The sequence below is a fragment of the Amblyomma mixtum genome, chromosome 3 (genome assembly GCF_055824585.1).
Source record: "Amblyomma mixtum isolate Tamu chromosome 3, ASM5582458v1, whole genome shotgun sequence".
Lineage (NCBI taxonomy): Eukaryota > Metazoa > Arthropoda > Arachnida > Ixodida > Ixodidae > Amblyomma > Amblyomma mixtum.
The window spans coordinates 429,487,528-429,505,939 of record NC_143014.1 but is presented as its reverse complement, the minus strand read 5'-3'; the positions used below and the strand labels follow the sequence as shown (position 1 = coordinate 429,505,939).

The window sequence follows — 18,412 nt, the reverse complement described above, 5'->3', positions numbered from 1 at the left end:
AAGGCCCTCTTTTAAAATCTAACTTTACCGCTGGAGTTTACCGCTTTACCGTGCACTGAGATCTCAGTACAAGGTTTTTTTTGCTCCTCGCATCAATGAAAATGCGGCCACGCGATGCTGCCGGGTATCGAACCTGCGACCTCGTGCTTGGCTGCAGAATGCCACGAGGAAGGACCCCCTTTCAACGTTGCGTCGACCTCCTTGCCACTCCTGATTGATGAATCGTTAATGTGTCAACGCTTGGTGAGCGGCGTTTGGCGCGTTCTACCAGTGCGAAGGTCGTCCTCATCGATTATCTCTGTTGCGCTCCGGTCGGTACGGCACGTACGGTTTCCCCGACACGTATTTACAATCCCAAAATGAATACGCTTTGCCATCGAATGCCACACAGCGCTTCCCTGGGAAACCATGCGCATGGCAGTTCGGTCAGCTATAATTCAGTTTAGCCGGACTTACTGCGGCGTATACTGTTCAAAACCCTTACTTAATAAACCGTTTATGAACGCAGTTTTTATAATGCAAGATTTCACTGTAACAATCAGTATATCCGCAGATAAGCTTTTTATGTCGCTGTATAATTAGATGACCACGCGCATACTTAGCTCGTTACTCCCCCCCCCCCCCCCCCCCCCCTTATGTAACGCTCAACCCAGGGCCCTTAAAGAACAATAAATGACGATGATGATGGCAGTCTTGCAACTTTTTTTCTGTAAACATTTTTGCTACCGTCCAAAGCGTTCCCCATTGGTGTTCGCTGCGATCGATGGGAACACTTTACAAGAAAGGTTTTGCTGCATATGGGGGGAAGATTCAACCATTACCTTCAATATTTTCATAACAGTAACTTACAATTTTCCAAGTTTCAAAATTTTTGTCCTGGAACGTTGAACGCGAGAAATACGGGCTGCTAGAGAGGTGAGCACCCCTTTGGACAAGCTTTACAAGAAATCATTGTTCGTTCATTGTCAGGGGGTTTCACTTAATTATATATCTGAAGAAAAATAAGACAATAAAAAGAATGGAGGAATAGTGACAAGGACGCGATGTCTATACTGCCCATCGTGAGATTTCCCAATACCGGAGTTCGATGAGGCGGGGAAGGTGACATCGAAACGAGTTATCTCAATTTCCTCGAACGTCATTTGTACCCCCGCATGACAGAGACGTGACTTGTTCTCTGCAACACGGTAGCAAGTATTGCGGCAGAGCCTACGTCGCAGGAACGTGTCTCCACGTCAAAAAAACAAAAAACGTGGAAGGAAGTCGCGGAAAGCTCTGTCAATTCACTCAGTCGTGTCTAAGAGCGAGAAAGGAGCTTCAAACTGCTGGTTACCATTTCTCGGAAGACCCGTGGATCTGTTTCTTTCTTTTTTTTTTTTTGCTGCCTTCATTCCCGAAGATTAAACCATCCAGCCGTCTTCGGATCCACTTAATTTTTCCTGTGCCCTTGAGACGAAGACATTCATTGACAACTACAACCTAACCTAACCTAACCTTTCTATTGACCGGCTGCTCAACAGTCGGGTTCCTACCCCCCACCCTCTCTATCCATCACCACCTGGCTCGACTGGTTTGGCGCTGAAGGGGAGGAAGAACAGCGACTTCTGGTCGCCCAGGCGGTCGACATGCTCGGCCTGTAAATTTTGGCCGAATAAAGGTCTTCTACTACTATTGTTAAAGTCCGGTTTTCATGGTAAACAATGGTTACTTTTGATGAAAATTGCAGGGTATTCCGAACTTCATCAGCTCAACGAAACTGCATTGCTGACAATGGAATAATTTCTGCTTTGCTTGAAAAATATTACTGCGTTTGAAATGAAGCCTCAGCAACCTTCACCATCCAGTTTTATCAAACCCATGGTTATATCGAAAGGTTTCACCACATGCATACTACCAATGAGGGGCCATTTACACAGTGACTGTTCTAGATTTTGTAGCTGAGTTTTTCACCTTGTTGCCTTATAACGAAATATCGCCTATGATGAAAGTTCTCACCACCCTGAGCGCACAACTGCAGGCGGCAGCCATAGGTACTGCCACTGTATTTCTAACCCATGAGCACATTATTCTCTGAAAAATAATCTTTCTACCAAAATTTTTCACTTGAAGAAAGAAATCCGGAGAACGTAGTGGCCGGGCCTTAATGGCCTTGTTCAGTCCTGCGCATGTAATTGCTGCGACGCATTGATAATTCATTCTTTTGGTTTTAAAGGAACATTAGCGCCTAACTTCGTTCTTGACAATACGAAAAAAGGATTGATGAACTCAAATAGAAGATCGCCCATTTCCAGATAATTTTTTCCTACACCAGGAAAGATGGCTGCTACGGTCGCACACCCAGGAATCAGAGCAATGACGACAAGGTTGGCAAGGACACCAACCTTTGGTGCTCGCCGGTGACGTTTCGGAGAGCCTCGCAGTCAGCTGACGTCAGAAGTTCTGTGGTCCCGTGTCTTTCGGTGTTCGATCAGCTGGCGTCTGCACTCACACCTCTTTCACTCAGGCGCACACACACGGGTCAAATGCAGCAGCGAGAGGAACAGCCGCCTAGAGTCATGGCCACCGACCGAATGATGGTTGATGCCTTTGGTGTTCGAACAGCGCGCACCGTTGCCCGGCCTGTTCCGGTGCCGCGTTTTTTCCGGAGACGAACCACCGAAGGCACACGTTTTATAAAAAGGCGCCGCGCGCAAGCGCCCTCTCTCCCGCGCAATTTCATCCTCGCTCTCGTCTGCGAGCGCGCGATTTGATTGGTCGAGAGGGGAGGTCCTCTGCCGCTTCCGATTGGCCCCCGCGCGGTCACTTCCTCGCGCGAGCGCAACGCAGCGGCGGGTTTGAAAGCGAACGCGGCGGCGTCGTCACGCGGTTGACGGTCAATGCCTTCGTCGCGGCGACCGAGACCTTCCTTTCCTCGCGGGCGCTGGCGATGCGGGGAAGCCCCCTCTCCGTGACCCGTCTCTCTGCATGTTCGGTTCGGTACTTGATACTTAGCGAGCAGTACTTTGGGAGATGCACGAGTAATGGTTGTTTGTTTATTACAACATACTGCGGGCCTAGTGAAAGACCCTGACAGGGGGAGGGGGGAGGCACCGTTGAGAAAAGGAAAAAAAAAAAGAACAGAGCGGAACATGAACAAAAACAGCAAGTCAACTAATGCCCTGTTGTAAAGCATCAGTGCTAGTAAAATACGATAATAGCTGGTTTCTCGCTATTATCAAAAAACAAAAAAGAACAAAAACAGCAAGTCAACAAATGCCCTGTAGTATAGCATCAGTGCTAGTAAAAGACGATGATAGCTGGTTTCTCGCTTTTAACAAAAAAAAAAAACAACAAAACGGAACATGAACAAAAACAGCAAGTCAACTAATGCCCTGTTGTAAAGAATCAGTGATAGTAAAAGACGATGATAGCTGGTTCCACTCTATTATGAAGTTATGGTACCAGAAAAATAACAGACAATTCGAAGATGTTCGTTCTCGCAACGCATGATGTTAGTGATGGCGCGTCGGTTTCTTCGTGTTGACATGAATGTTAGCTGTGTAAGATTAAAATCAGGAGTGGTAGTCAACGTGAAATTCTTCAGCAAAAGATAGAATTTTCAGTCTTTGGTATTTGCGCCGAGTTTGCAGAGATTCTATGCCGGGTTAAATCATCAGTCTTGACGGCGAGTCAGTCATTTGGAAAGGCGGTTACCTTCAGGCCGCCGTGGTGGCTCAGTGTTTATGACGATCGGCTGCTGACCAGAAAGAAGCCGGTTCGATACTGGCCGCGGCGGCCGAATTTCGATTGAGGCGAAATTCTAGAGGCCCGTGTATACTGTGCGATGTCAGTGCACGTTAAAGAACCCCAGGTGGTCGAAATTTCCGGAGCCCTCCACTAAGGCGTCCCTCATAGCCTGAGTCGCTTCGGGACGTTGAACCTCAATAAACCAAACCAGCGGTTGCCCTCGGCGCTGTGGTCCAACAAATTTCAGTTATTTCGACGAGTTACGTGAACTGGAGAGGCTGCTTTGCCTGCAAGCTTCTCGAAAGCGCATGTATTTTGCCGCGATGTAGCTAAAATCTCTTGGGCCGTAGCGCCGACGGTAAACGGATTTGCGAGATTCTAAAAACTGATGTGGATATTATTTACGGTGGGCTACACGCCTCTCAATAATTAAGGAGCCTAACAGTAATAGTTAAAGATTAACTATTCGATATTAGTTAACCAACCTGCCAGTAAGCGTATCTTAGCTGTATTCTGATATAGTACACCGCTGACAATGTTGTGCCCAAAAAGCGCTTTTGTAGCTCAAAAAGCCTACTTTTAAAAATTGCGTAAAGGCTTAGGTGAAACACCCTGTATACAACTCTTTATCGTGACATGTGCTGCATGGTACCCGAAAAATTTTCAGCTTAAACAGTGCATGCTTGGTTTGGTTTGGTTTATTGGGGTTTAAAGTCCCAAAGCGACTCAGGCTATGAGGGACGCCGTAGTGAAGGGCTCCGGAAATTTCGACCACTTGGGGTTCTTTAACGTGCACTGACATCGTACTGTACACGGGCCTCTAGCAGTGCATGCTTGTGTTGGATCAAAAAAATATTCTATGCAGCACTGTAGGATGCTGAGGGGATGAGCAGCTGCGCATACTGCTTTACTTGATCAGTTTTGACAGCCTTGGGACAGCGACTTATTAAGACACCACTGAGCTTAGTTCACCGTAAATAACGTAAAACCAATGTAAAAACCTGCACTCTGAGAACTGCTCGGGCGCTGTAGTTGTGGCGTTTTGGCGGCTCGCTGCTGTCTGTAGAAACAGCAGCAGGACATATGAATGACGCAAATGCCCAGCGCATGAATTTACTGCAGTGATAACGAACGCATTGTTTTACGGCCTCTGCTTTTGTTCTTCAGTCACTGACGAGACATTGCACTCTGAGTAGAACTTCATTGAAGATTATTTTTTATCCAGAATTGGCAGAGCTGATGTGGAGTCTTGATTAATTCTGACCAAACCAGTCAAAGGACCCCAGCGGGATGTCATGCGAGAGAAGACAGTTTGCTGTATGTCCCAGAAAGCTCGCTGCTTGCCGTGCTTCGGAAAAGCATATATGTGCGTATTCTTGTCCGGCATTGCACTTTCATACCCCCGACGGCTTCACAACGCTTTGGCATGATAGTCTCTCTTCAAATTTCTGAGCACTTTTCCATAGTACCACATTCAGTGAAGGCGCGTTTTAGCAAGCAGCCACTGGCTGGAAGGACCCCCTCCAGCTAATGTCGTCGGCCAATTCCCATGAGCCTGCAAGCGTGACAATGCAGGGAGTGGCAGACGAAAAGGGACAGTACCCTCCGGGCATTGTCAGGTGCAGTACCTTCCCTGCATTGTCACTCCTTTCCCTGCATTGCCTTGCTACTCAGGCTAGCAGATCGACGAGAATCGGCCGACGCCATTGGCTGGAAGGTGGTTCTTTGGCGGGGAAAAGGCAGCTGTTTTCTTTAATTATGTCCGACTATAGCGTGAAACACAGGGGGTGGCATACGATGCGTATAACCACGGCTTAATCGGTCTAACCGTGGCGTCATGAAAACTGGTCGACGCCATTGGCTGGATTTCCCCCTTAGTGGGGCATCTGTCGCTTCGTTCTTGAATTGTATCCGACTATAGTGACCTTCGGTGTTCAAGCGATGATAACCTTAGCAATGCGTTGACGGTGCTCATGCTGCAATGACGTGAATAGTTTCTAGTTATAAATGTCCCTGCGTTATTCTGCACGGAATCTATAATCAGGTACAAGCCAAGAAAAAAGCGGCTTTTTCTTGTCAAAAGATCCTTTCGAGCCAATAGCGTCGCCCGATTCTCACGAACCTGCTATCCTCAGTAGCGTGACAATGCAGGAAAGGGGCTATACCCGACAATGCAGGGAGGGGACTGTCCCCTTTCATCTGTCACTCCCTGCATTGTCACCCTAGCAGTTTCATGAAAATCAGCCGACGCCATTGGTTGGAAGTAGGTCCTTTGACGGGGAAAATCCGCTTCGTTCTTGACTTCTATCCGACTACAGTAAGACTGCGAGGCTTCCCAGGATCTTGGCGGATAAGCGCCTCAAGCTGAAAACAACACCTGTGCGCTGTTACTGGCGGCAAGAAGTCAAATGGGTATATGCGTGAGAAACTTGACGGAGTTGACGTCATCGGCAGAGAAATTATGTACGTTGCAGAACTTCCGTCTGATTCATCGCGTCGTTCATGTGCGCGGAACGCGGACCTGCGACGAAGTTAATTTTATTGTGATGCCTTTGAGTCTTTCTCCCTTTTGCCTTGTACGCAGCGTCGAAGAAAGAAAAAAGTGCGGATTAAAAAGGCGTTTCTTTGATAAACATCTTAAACGCAGCATGTGTGCGGCGTTACCAACAGAATTTAACAACCTTGGCCACTTTCGAAATGCCTGTTTGCGCGGTCGACGATAGGCGCAGGTTTACGAAAAGGCCGGAAGTTTTGCACCACAGAGTTTGACTATTTCCGAAACTTTACTCGCTAAAAGCAGTTGTATAGTACATGGTGTGCATGCCTGAGATGATCCTCGTCAACAGTTAGTCACGTCTCTGTTTGGATCCCGTAAACAAGCATTATAAACTGCATGGGCTTACTCAAATAGATCTTTGTCGATTGCCAAACGACCTATTTCTACATTCACTACAGTCACGTACTCAGCAACCCAGTAGGCCTAACCCTTAGAACTAGAATGAAAGAATGAAGCTTAAAAGGCGTTGGGGGGGGGGGGGGGGGGGGTAAGAAATAGAAAGTATGTACACCGTGTTTGTAACTGATTTTCTGTAAAGGCATTGTGTTGTGTTGTCACTGAGAACCTTTCGGCGTTTAGTGTCACGTGGAAACTGATCCGAGCAGATTTTCTGCCGGTGCATAGTTATCTGTGGACGGCTCATCGTCATCTTGTGCTTCGTTGTGTATGGTGCAATAGACATGTTTCATACGCTACCCATACGCTTGTGATCTTGTGACCAGATCAGTCAAGTGTTGTGGCACTACACAACTCGGTGGGTGAAAGCCGTCACCTGGAGTCACGCATTAGTTTTCAAGGATGCCTGTGTCACGCATGTATAGTGATGTTTTGAAAATACATCGCCATTAAATTGGCGTCCCTTATTTTCACATTCTGTTCTATAGGTTGTACTCGGCTTTTGTTAACAAAAGGACGGCCTCCATAGGCGCACTGCGATTCAGAAAACTACTTTGAAGACTTTTGTTTGCATGCATTCCTATGGGACGTAACCACCAGCTGTTACCCCCACCCGATGACAGCAGCACCATTCCATCTTGCTTACGTCACAGTCACAGATCGGTGTTGGTCTATACCGAGCTTGTACAAGGTTGCGATTTTGATCCCCACCGCGGAGACCGCATTTAGATAGGGGCGAACTGCGAAAACGCCTCCCATGTACTGGTATCTTAGTGAACAATAAAGAACCAAGACCAGTTTACATAGACCCCGTAAGCATCCCCACGATGCTTAAAGGGCAACTGCATGGGTTATAGAAACCGACGAGCTTAAAATGTTCGAATGTGTGAAACTTGTAAAAGTATGCGAAGTCTTTTTGGCCTGGCATTTGAAATGGTGGCATAATCGCCGACTAAAATCGCGACGGCCTTCAAGCTTCTCCGCAGCACACAACGCCAAGAGGGTGAGGGAATGGAAGGGGAGGGGGGGGGGGGGGGGGGGGGGCTGGTGACGTTATCGAAGATATCGGTACATTTTCAACGCATAAACGCCCGCTTTGAAAGAAAAAATACAACACCACAGAGGGCAAAGCCTGCCGACAGTTGTTTGGCGGCATCAAACGAGGCACGGCAATGCGAAGGTGTCGGCAGCGGTAATTTGAAGTCATACGTTCCGTGACGTCACACTGAAACTTCCTGCATTCCTCCGGTGCATTGAGGAGAAGCGCAAAATTCAATCGTCGATTACATCACTGTTTTAAACGCTAGCACGCTTCACCTGCAGCCTACATAAATTTGAATCCTTGAATATCGCGAAATTCTGACAAAGTGATGCAGTTGTCCTTTAAGGAGTGAGGAGACCCCGTCAATACGTCACTTTGTGTAGGACTGCCGAGACCTGGCGCATAGCCGTGAACTCCGCAGCACCCCCCCAGCTTGTGTATACCGAAGTATGAAGATTGGATCCGGCCACCAGGTGACACTGGACGCATTGGGGTGCTTTGTATGCGTGGCTAGCATTAGCCGGCCAATATTAAACCTCGATAGAACATCCATTACAGTCCGGAGTTACCTATCAAGTAGATTTTAGTTTTAAGTACGCGAGTAACTACTCAATGGCATCCACCCAAGCTCAGCCATACTGCTACAGATGAAAGTACAGCTTCCACTGGAAGTTCGTAGTTACAGAAAATGTTACCCTTTTCCGGGGTTAGAACCCGGAACCATCGCTTTACCGGAGCAGTCGCTCTACCGCGACGGCGACCATATGGTGGGACGAGAGCGAATCGATCAATAACTTGAAGTGCGAACTGTGTTGTTTGTGACAAGGAAGTAATTGCTCATTGGCACACAGCCAAGCGCAGCCATACGGCTAAGTGTTTATATTAATCCACGACGCCCTCTGCTATGGCGTGCGCGATAGTCGCCCCCCTTTGATTTGGCCCTCGAAAATCTGTTCGCGCAATGCAGTCGGATACACCTCAGTGACGAAACCGTGAATGCCCCTGAAAGTAGACCTACCAGGCAATGGCGTTGACCGACTGTCATGACATCGTGCTTCATGCATTGACACCCGCTTGCAGTGACAACGCGGGACTTGCAGCTGCAAGGGGATTATCCACGTATTAAGCGGATTAATCATGACGTCACGACAACCGGTCACCATCATTGGCTGGAGAGCCTCATTTGAAGGGCATTTGTTGCTTCGGTCTTGAGTTGTATTGGAAAATTGGTTTTGCGAAAAGGAAATGACGCAGTAACTGTCTCACATATCTCGGTGGACACCCGAACAGCGCTGTAAGGGAAGGAATAAAGGAAGGAGTGAAAGAAGAAAGGATGGAAGAGGTGCCGTAGTGGAGGGATCCGGAATAATTCCAACCACCTGGGGATCTTTAACGTGCACTGACACCGCACAGCACACGGGCGCCTTCTGCGTTTCGCCTCCATCGAAACGGGGCATCCGCGGTCGGGTTCCAACCCGGGTACTCCGGCTCAGTAGCCGAGCGCCTTAACCACTGAGCCACTGCGGTCAGACTACACTTGGCGTTCCATAATGATCCCCTAGCTGATCTAACGGTATCGATATACGTACTGTGACGTTCCTGCAGCGGCGCGTTCACAGTTGTTTCTACCAGGCGAACAAAGCGCAGTACACACAAAACGGAAACCACAAACAGTGTAGCGGCGAAATCAGACGTGACTGCAGCGCGCGGTGTCCTCTCGCCGGCGGTGGGAACCGTCTGGTCCGTTACTCCCGTGGCAGCCACTCGCTGGGGCCTCCCATCACGCTCCTCCGGCGGCCGAGGTCGCGGTGGTCATCTTCGCCCTCGGAGTGTCGCCTGGCCACGCTTGTCACTCCAATCATGACGTCACGCCTCCGCCGCTCACGGGCATCGCGGCTCACGTTTCGAGGAGCGGGAATTCTTCCGGAGCTGCTTTGCATTCGGCCGCCGCTCCGGAAGAAGTTCCCAACGGTGGCGGTCTCGGGACGATGCGTAACGCGCTTAGCTCCGCCGGATCGAGTGTCGATGACCACGCGGCTGCGTCCGGAGAATGGAGCCGCAATCTCGTCGAGCGAGGCCTATAGGATTCTGCTTGACTGTAAACGAAGACGACGAGGGAAGCCGTGCTGTATGATTCTTCGGGTATTGAATTTCGACCATTTCTACTCCGCCGATAGAGAGCTAATAGGGAGTCTTAGAACAGAGTTACTCGATAAGATAGGGAAATTCCAAACCCACTGAGAGTGGGATTCGAACCCGCGGCGGCGTGAGCAGATCAACTTCGCTGGTCACTGCACGAGAGCACTGTGCTATCGCCGCAGCCGATCACGCCTAATATTGGTTGGTTGGTTGGCCCCAAGTAAAATGGCACATACCCACTACGGGGGAGTGGTCAAGACAGAGGCGGTGAACTGTTGAAAAGATTAGCAGTTTTAGAGGAGCGTTAAACTGCAAAACACTCTCGCTCTGGGCATTGCACACCGTCGACTTCATCAACTTCCATCTGCGGAGCGAACAGATCGGATCAGCTTAATCCCGATCAGAGCTTCATAATCCCGATCAGAGCTTCACCTGAGCCTTATATCGTCGCCAGACCTGTCGACGACCCAGTAAAAAAAGGGCCATGAGCCGAAGAGGCTAAAAACACGTGCTTTCGCACGTCCACTCGGTTTAACTACGTTAAATCCCTGCCACTTTATTGACAATAAACGTTTCTACACGTCCAGATCAGTTCCAAAAACACCAATGACAGTGTACATACCCAACAGTTCTAGAAACGAAACAAAAATTTTTGAATGGGAAACCGTTGATAAACCAAATTTTTTCATATCATGTACGATTTATAAGAAATATAAGATATATGATATATAGAGTAACAGGTATAGAGCAAGATGTAAGACAAAAATCAGTATATCCGCAGATCACCCGACGGCGGTCTTGATTTTTTTTTCTATTTACGTTATTCTGTTAAAAGCGCTTTCCATTGGTCTTCTTCACTGGCAGTCTTCACTGTTCAATGCGATCGATGGAAACACTTTAATATAAATATTTTGCTACATATAAGAACAATGGACTAATGCCTTCAATGCTTCTATAGCAGTATCTTACAATTTTCCAATTTTCAAATGTTTTGTCCGAGAATGTTGTACATGAAGCTTAATGGAGGTAAATACAGACAGAGATCAAAGTGAAGTATATATACTGGTGAAAGCGTAATAACGTTGATGACTCCCAGGGGACGCCAGCATCGCACACACTCAGAGTCGTGCCCGACGTGCGCGGAATCCGGCCCAAAATGCGGAAGACGACACGACCGGTAGCCTTCGCGAAGACAGGCGTTCCCCGTACGTCGTACATGTACCCGGGACGGCTCCAGAATTTACGGCGCATCGCTCGAAGGGAAAGCCTCAACGAAGGCAGGCCCCGCGACACGGTGTACATGCAAATGGGTCCCCTTACGAGAGGACAACCGCTCTCTACTTGGGGCGACGCCGTTACTGATGCCGTCGCGGCCGTGAACTTGTCCATTATATTCTCTACGCCGCTGCTTTTTACGAGCGCACATCTTTCTTACGGCGCCGCGTTACAGCAAAACGCTGTTTAGTCCCGGCAGTGTTTGCGGCAGCAGCCTTGTTGTTGGGCAGAGCGCTAACCACCGCAGGAGCCGGAAGTTCGTCAGGCCGGTTGACTGTACCCTTCCGTACCAAGTAGTTTCTGCTAGAAAATTACACAAGGAAAACGGGGCCGCGAAGACCTTAAACGACCTTGCTTTTACTGTTAGGAGAGAGAAAGCCGAACTAACGGTTCGTCCGGCTGTTCCTCCTCACCTGAGGTGAGGACAGTTCAGGAAACCCCTCGCCGGAAGAGGCTGGGTAAAAATCAAAGCGACGAACAAAAGGAAGTCCTCGCCGGACGGGTTGACGTGCTCCCGCAGCCCAAACCACTGGGGCCACTGTACGTAGGTGAGGGGCAGGTTCGTATCTTTCGCTACGTGCGCGACCTCACGCAGAGCTCTGTGAAAGTATCAGGGGTGATTGGACTGAAGGCAGTGCGCTCTTAAAGAATCTCATCGGTAGGTGGCGCCGTCGTCGTCTTCAGCGATTGCCTGCCAATTCCGCGAGTGCCGAGTTGATGGAAATCCGTGGAAATCGATAGCGATCAACGATTAATGGGCCGTTTTATTGAGGCGCTGTAAAACACGGCACTGATAATGCTGGCTCGCTCTTTCACTCGCTCTCCGGAGAAGCGGCGTAGGCAATGTAATTTAGTGAGCCGTTTTGCAGGTGAGGAGAATATTTACTGTTAAAATCCGCCAGACCGCTGCAATACGGCTACCGAGAAGCTTTTGAGCATACTCAAGTTTCCGAAGAAAAATTTCGTCCATGTACCGGAATGTATCGGGCGGGCTATATTTTCTATAATGTTTTTGCTTATGAACATCTACTAACAGCATAACTTTGTAAAATTACGACGGAAAAGCAATACAGACTGCAGAAAAGGATTACAGAAGGAACTACTCCACTACAGGAAAATACTAAAAACACAATAGAAAAATCTATGGTTACGACTAAACGGCAAAACATTTTGTCGTATTTTTTACATGGTTCTGTCATTGTTCTCGACTGCGTAAAACAAACAGGTTAACGAAAGGGAGGCGAAATCGGTAACCCGTTTGTAGTATATGTGTACAGCGAACCCGATACCTTTAAGATGTACAACTAACCAGCCACCTTTATAACTGGGGTTCGAACCCGCAACCACGACTTAACCTTTCTAGGTTGTGAAGGACTGACCAAGTCGAAGAACACAGCAGGAAAGTTTCAGTCGCCACAACAGATTTTCTGTAATGCTCTTGACCAAAAATTTGTAGTAACCACAGAATTTTGTGTAATTGCTACATAAATAAACTACACACTACCCGTAAGTGCTACGGAAAGGTGTTACCAAACAACAGATTGATCTGACGTAACGATAAACTACAAAATGATTTGTCGTAGTTTTGACGCGGTTCTGTCGTTTTCGACTGGGCGAGTACATATTTTAGACCTCCAGTCCACAGGACACCTCAACGTGGGCACTGGTTGTTCTTTATGAGAAGAATCGTCCTGCTTTCCACTTTCCTGTCCTCTCCTCCCTCTTCCCATAGCTCAGGAGCATAGGGGTAGAATAAACAGTAATAAAACGTATGGCTTCAAACCGTTAGTAGCCCCCTTAAGCTTTCAGTCCCCCCTCCTACCTCCGTAGCTCAGGGCCGTACAGGCAGAATAAACATAAATAAAACCTATAGCTTCAAACCGTTAGTTGCCCCTTGGACTGTCAGTTACTGCAAACCAATCCTGGCCATCAAGAATAATCTCGAGCTACATTTGCCAAGAGATCGTTCGGAGATCCCACGGTTGATTGAATATTCAAGCAGGCTCCAATATCTTTTTCTTCGCCTTCTAAATGCCCGAATGGTATAACAAAACTAGCACAAAACGAATCCGAAAGTGCCCACTACCTCCCCAGCCTTGTTACGGCCGGGAACGCGACACCGGCAATCGCATGCACTTCCCGCCGCCACTTCCTGCTTGAACCACGCTATAGGTGACCCTTCGAAGTTAGTTTCTTGTCGGGCACGCGCCGTTCCAAATAAAAGAAAAAAGCTGAACATTTTAAAGAAAGCCAGCGAGATGAAGGAACGGGTTGAAGGGAAACGGGATGTTCCGGTCACCGCCAGCGTCACCATACACTCGGTCGGCGCTGAAAGCAGCTCCTTTCTTTTTGCGACCGATCTTGTCGCCAGATAAAACTAGCGTATACGCAAGCGAAGATGCGCACGCTCTCACTCGACCCCACAATACTGCAGATTGGAGGTAAGGGAGGGGGGGGGGGGGCTGGGCTCGGAGTAACGGAAGAGAACGCGGAGGGCAGGAGGAGGAAGAACGGGGCGGCGCGATTCTCGAATTACACGCAGCCCGCATGCCTCCACTGAGAAGACCGCAAATGCGTCCCTGATAAGTATCGGAGAGGAAGCGGTGTTCCCTGTGCGCTGGTGTGGCGTGGTGGTGTGGTGTGCACTTGCATGCTGGTTGTCCGCCTAAAAACAAACCACCCCTATCCTTCCACCGCCATCTCAAGTTCACTTTTTTGTGTGTTTGTTTGTTTTTTGCCGGCTGCGTATACCTGCTGCTCCGCCGACGGAAGCGGCAGCCACGTTGGTATCGGGAAGGTTCTTCGAGTCAATGCACCGGCGACCCTGAGGAATTCCCTCGCAGCGGCCACTTAATATGCATTCCGTTGAAGTTTTAGAGTTTGTTGCCCCCCCCCCTTTTCCTCTTCTTTTCTAAGCGGTATCTTCTCTCGATACGCTTTTGTTTTGTACCCCGCTCGGACTCATGCAATCCTTCCTTCCTTCCGCACTCGGTTGCCGGGCATCGCAGAAACGATAGCAGCATCTTAACCCTTTCGAAACGAGCGGCGGGTATTTCGGTGGCTCGCTTATGAAATTCTGGAACGCACTGCAGAAAGGACTTGTGGTTCGCCGAAGCCCGGAGAAATGCGGCCGGCCCTGTGATCTGACACAACCGGCTGCTATACTGGTCCGGTCTGTATGATCGCCTACAGGCGGCTACTACTGTGGAGAGATGGCCCTCTTAATTTCCGGGCGGCACCGAACGATGGTCGGCGAGGAACGAGTTCAAAAGCTGCCGCCGCGTCGAGTTTTCGCTCGTCCATCACCTGTGGCCTTGAGGATAGCAAGCGCTTCCTCAGCAAGTGAAAGCCTCTCTTATTAGAACAATTGTGCGCAGGCCAGCAGTCTAAACCTGTTGGCATCTCCGAAACTGAGCATGCCAGACATGAGCAAGCTGATAACCACAGTCGGGTACAACTCAAGAACGAAGCGGCGAATGTCCCTCAAAAGAAGCCCTCCAGGCGATGGAGTCTCCTGAATTGGTCTTATCAGTGTCGGCGTTTGGTTCGTTACCGGCTATGCAGGGTTCTACAGCGAGAGAGCGTACAGGGGGTGGTCATGACCCTAAAGTGAGAGAGGGAAGGAGATAGTAAGGGATGGGGGAAATGTTTACTGAAAGAACTAACGGAGAAGTTAACAGATGTCAGGGTCCCGGTCCTGCATCAACGATTTGCATGTCATCGCAATAAGTAAGCGCATCTATAATCGGGAACAAGTCAAGAAAAAAGCAGCTTTTCCCTGTCAAGGGACCCTCTTCCAGCCAATGGCGTCGGCAGATTCTCATTAACCGCGCGGAGTAACAATGCAGGTAGCGGCAGATGAAAGGGGATAGTCCCTTCCCTGCATTCTCGCGCCGGTCCCTCCATTGCGACGCTAGCAAGCTCATGAGAGTCAGCCGACACCATTGGTTGGGAGAGGGTTCTTTGACGGGGAATTGCCGCTGTGTTCTTGAGTTGTACCCGTCTATAGCATGAGAATGCAGGGAGTGGCAGATGAGAGGGGATAATCCCCTCCCTTCATTACCACGTCACTCCTTGTATTGTCACAGTACTCACGATAGCAGATTCACTGGAATATTCCATTGGCTGGAACATGCCCAACAATTCTGGACAAACAGAATTTTAAGCGGGAAATAGTTTATGAACGCATTTTCTTTTTAAATAACGCAAGATTTCACGATAAGAAGCTGAGCAGTCTTAACTGCTCGATGTGATCCATGGAAACACTATAAAAGAAAGATTTTGTTACACATCAGATTTTTCCAATATTCAAAATTTTTTGTCAGAGAATATTGGACATGCGGTGTCCTCTGAAGGGGAAAAACCCGTCTTTCTTGACTTGTATCCGACTATAGTTACGCTTACCTATTGTAGACTCATGCAAATCGTTATTGCAAGATCGGGATTCCTGCATCTGTTAACTTATTCGTTCGTTCTTTATTGGTTTATTGGGGTTTAACGTCCCGAAAGCAACTCAGGCTATGAGGGACGCCGTTGTGAAGGACTCCGGAAATTTCGACCACCTGGAGTTCTTTAAACGCCAGGTGGTCGAAATTTCCGGAGCCCTTCGTTAGTTCTTTAAACCATTCCCTCCATCCCTTACTATCTCATTTCTCTCTCTCTTACTTTAGGGTGATGACAACCACGTGTATGCCCTCTCGCCATAGAACCCAGTATAGCCACTAACGAATCAAACGTGTACAGAAGCCCGGCGCTCAACCCCGTACACCGGAGGGGGCTTTCTTCCGCGAGCCGAACCGTCGCGCACTCGTTTCCGCGGAGGTCGTTTTCGCCCGGCACGACCTTCACTTCTCGCCCGATCTCGTCGTCGCGCGTGACTTCGCATTTGCCGCCCGGAGCTACGGGACGCTTCCTGCGAGTGAGGGAGGGCCTCTCTCTCCTCCGCTTCAAACGAGGCGAGGAAAGCCGATGGGCCGTCGTCGCCCGGTGCTCTTTCATCTCACCGGCCCACGTCACTGAATCACATTCGGCCTTTCTGTCATGCTCGATAGAGCTCGAGTCGACACGAAGCTACAGATCCGTTCGGATAGGTATATACGTTCTGCTGAGGCTCTCTTTCTATGCTTTGCGGCCCCCCCTGCTGCAGTGCCGGAAACGCAACGCAGGTATACAATGAAAACAAAACAAAAAAAAGAGCCGACGTTGGGGCAGCGATCGAATATCGAGCGTTGACACTCCTAACATAGGTCGCCGGTTCGAGCCCCTGCCGTGAGCTAGACTCTGCTGAACTAGTAAGTTTATGCTGCATGAAACGACAAATCGTATGCCACCATCCCGAACACAGTGCAACGAACGGTTGAGCAGCAATGTTCGTATGAAGATTCGTGAAGACGTCGAACTGCAGGTACGCAGGTCGCCGGTTCGAATCCCTGCCGGAAGCTAGTTTCTGACTTAACTAGTGAGTTTATGCTGCACAAAACGCTGAATCGTATGACCCAATCCGGAACATTCTGCGGCAATCGGTTGGCCCGATAACTTTACGCGAATGTCGGGAATAGGTGGCCAGACTTTGACGCCTGCCTGGCAGGGATATATATATATATATATATATATATATATATATATATATATATATATATAGATACCGGATCGACATATTTGCGTTTCGGGTTGTTGTGCTCGGTCATCACGCTGTCGCCGCTTATTATTTTATTCCATTATGTAACCACCTCGGTTACCATGGCAACTACTGGGCTAAAATGTCGTTTCTATGAGGGCCGCAACTCGGAGGCTCGAAACGCGACCAATAGAGCTTACGCTCTGAAAAAGTTGACCCAATAACGAAGCTCCGGAAGTCTCACCAGCTCGGGCAGCACCTGCACCCAATGGCCCGCGTGTAAACCTTGTCTTCGCTGCTTCGGAAGACGACAGTGGTGACAGTGTGTGGTTCAATCGCCTTATAACGTGGTCCAAAGGGTCTCAGATTGCTTCGCTACCGCCATTGGTACGCTGTATTAGTTGGATGAAGCACTCTAAGTCGTCAGTGAAACTGCTCACCCTGGTAATCTACCAGGAAGTCTGATTTTGAGCGTGATAAAGACAGAGCGAAACACGTTCTCACAAAACTCATAAAACTGTTTAACTTTGTAAAGTAATGCAGCGTATTCTGCAGGCCTCCAGCATTGTGCATATTAAGCGACGGGAATAAAGTCATTACCATATATGCCCATATATGCAGAGTTTGTCTTTCTCTACTTTACATTCATAGATCCCTGGTAGTCCTCAAACTACTCCAGGCGCAGTGGTGCAGCGGTGTTAAGCGATGCGCCACTGCCCTGCGATGGCAGGTGCTGGTATTGCTGGGGCTTGTGCAACCCAGGCTGCTCTTCCCTTGAAACCTCTAGCGATCAATCATTAATTTAACAGCCATCTGCCACGCTGATCAGCTTCTTCACAATCCGGTGCGCAGGGATCCACTCCTACGACTTCACTCTCATTACCGCGACATGCCCCCCCCCCCCCCCCCCCCCTAATTCTCACGCATTGATAGACTGATGCAAATACAAGCACAGGATTTTCACGGAGTGCGTGTAACACCCGTGTCCCCAAGAAGTTTTCGCAGGGTTTTTGTTCCACTTAACTCCGAAGCTGCGTTACACCACGCTTCTCTCAGCTAGTATAGGGAATAGCCACATTAGACACCATAGAGAACTAGATTACCTTCGTTATATTCATTTGTTAGTAATGGCTCATTCCGTCACAACGAGGTTTAGCTGCCGACGACTTCTGACCACAACGAGTGTCGATACCTCTTGATGTTTGTGTAGCCATTTCTAACGTATTTGTGGTTCAGATTGCAGGGCTAGGTTAGGATTTATTTATTACTTGAGACATGGTTGGGGCGCAATTTAGGCTTCTCCGTGCGAAAACATTCTTAAACTTGGTTTATACCTCTTATACGCAGTCCACGCTTTTAAAAACTCCAAGACTTCCCACCACACTTTGCGGAGTTGAAGCATTAGCTGTGTTACCTTCTACACGAAGTGCATAGTGTGGTGAAGGTAACATGCTTGGGTGACGTGATGTTATGATGTCCCATAGTAAGCGCTGATTGGCTGGAAGGAACTCTATTGTTATGATTAACGTCAGCGCCATATTGTGCTGCCTCAAGTTAAGCCCAGTTTTGCTAGAAAGAGAATATAGCTGTCAATGAACACAAGGCGGCCACGCGATGGGCGTTTTGGCAAAGGCCTCGGTTATTGCAGCCAGCGACACTG

The 18,412-nt window shown here is 48.8% G+C and overlaps 1 protein-coding gene across 1 annotated transcript in view; it reads right to left on the bottom strand.

Moving 5' to 3' along the window:
- Positions 1 to 2,632, bottom strand: part of LOC149358067 (uncharacterized) — a 95,568-nt gene extending 92,936 nt beyond the window's left edge. Inside the window, exon 1 of the mRNA XM_089585040.1 lies at positions 2,382 to 2,632. The gene's annotated coding sequence lies outside the window, so the exon portion shown is untranslated. The remainder of the gene's footprint in view (positions 1 to 2,381) is intronic.
- Positions 2,633 to 18,412: the final 15,780 nt, after the last annotated feature.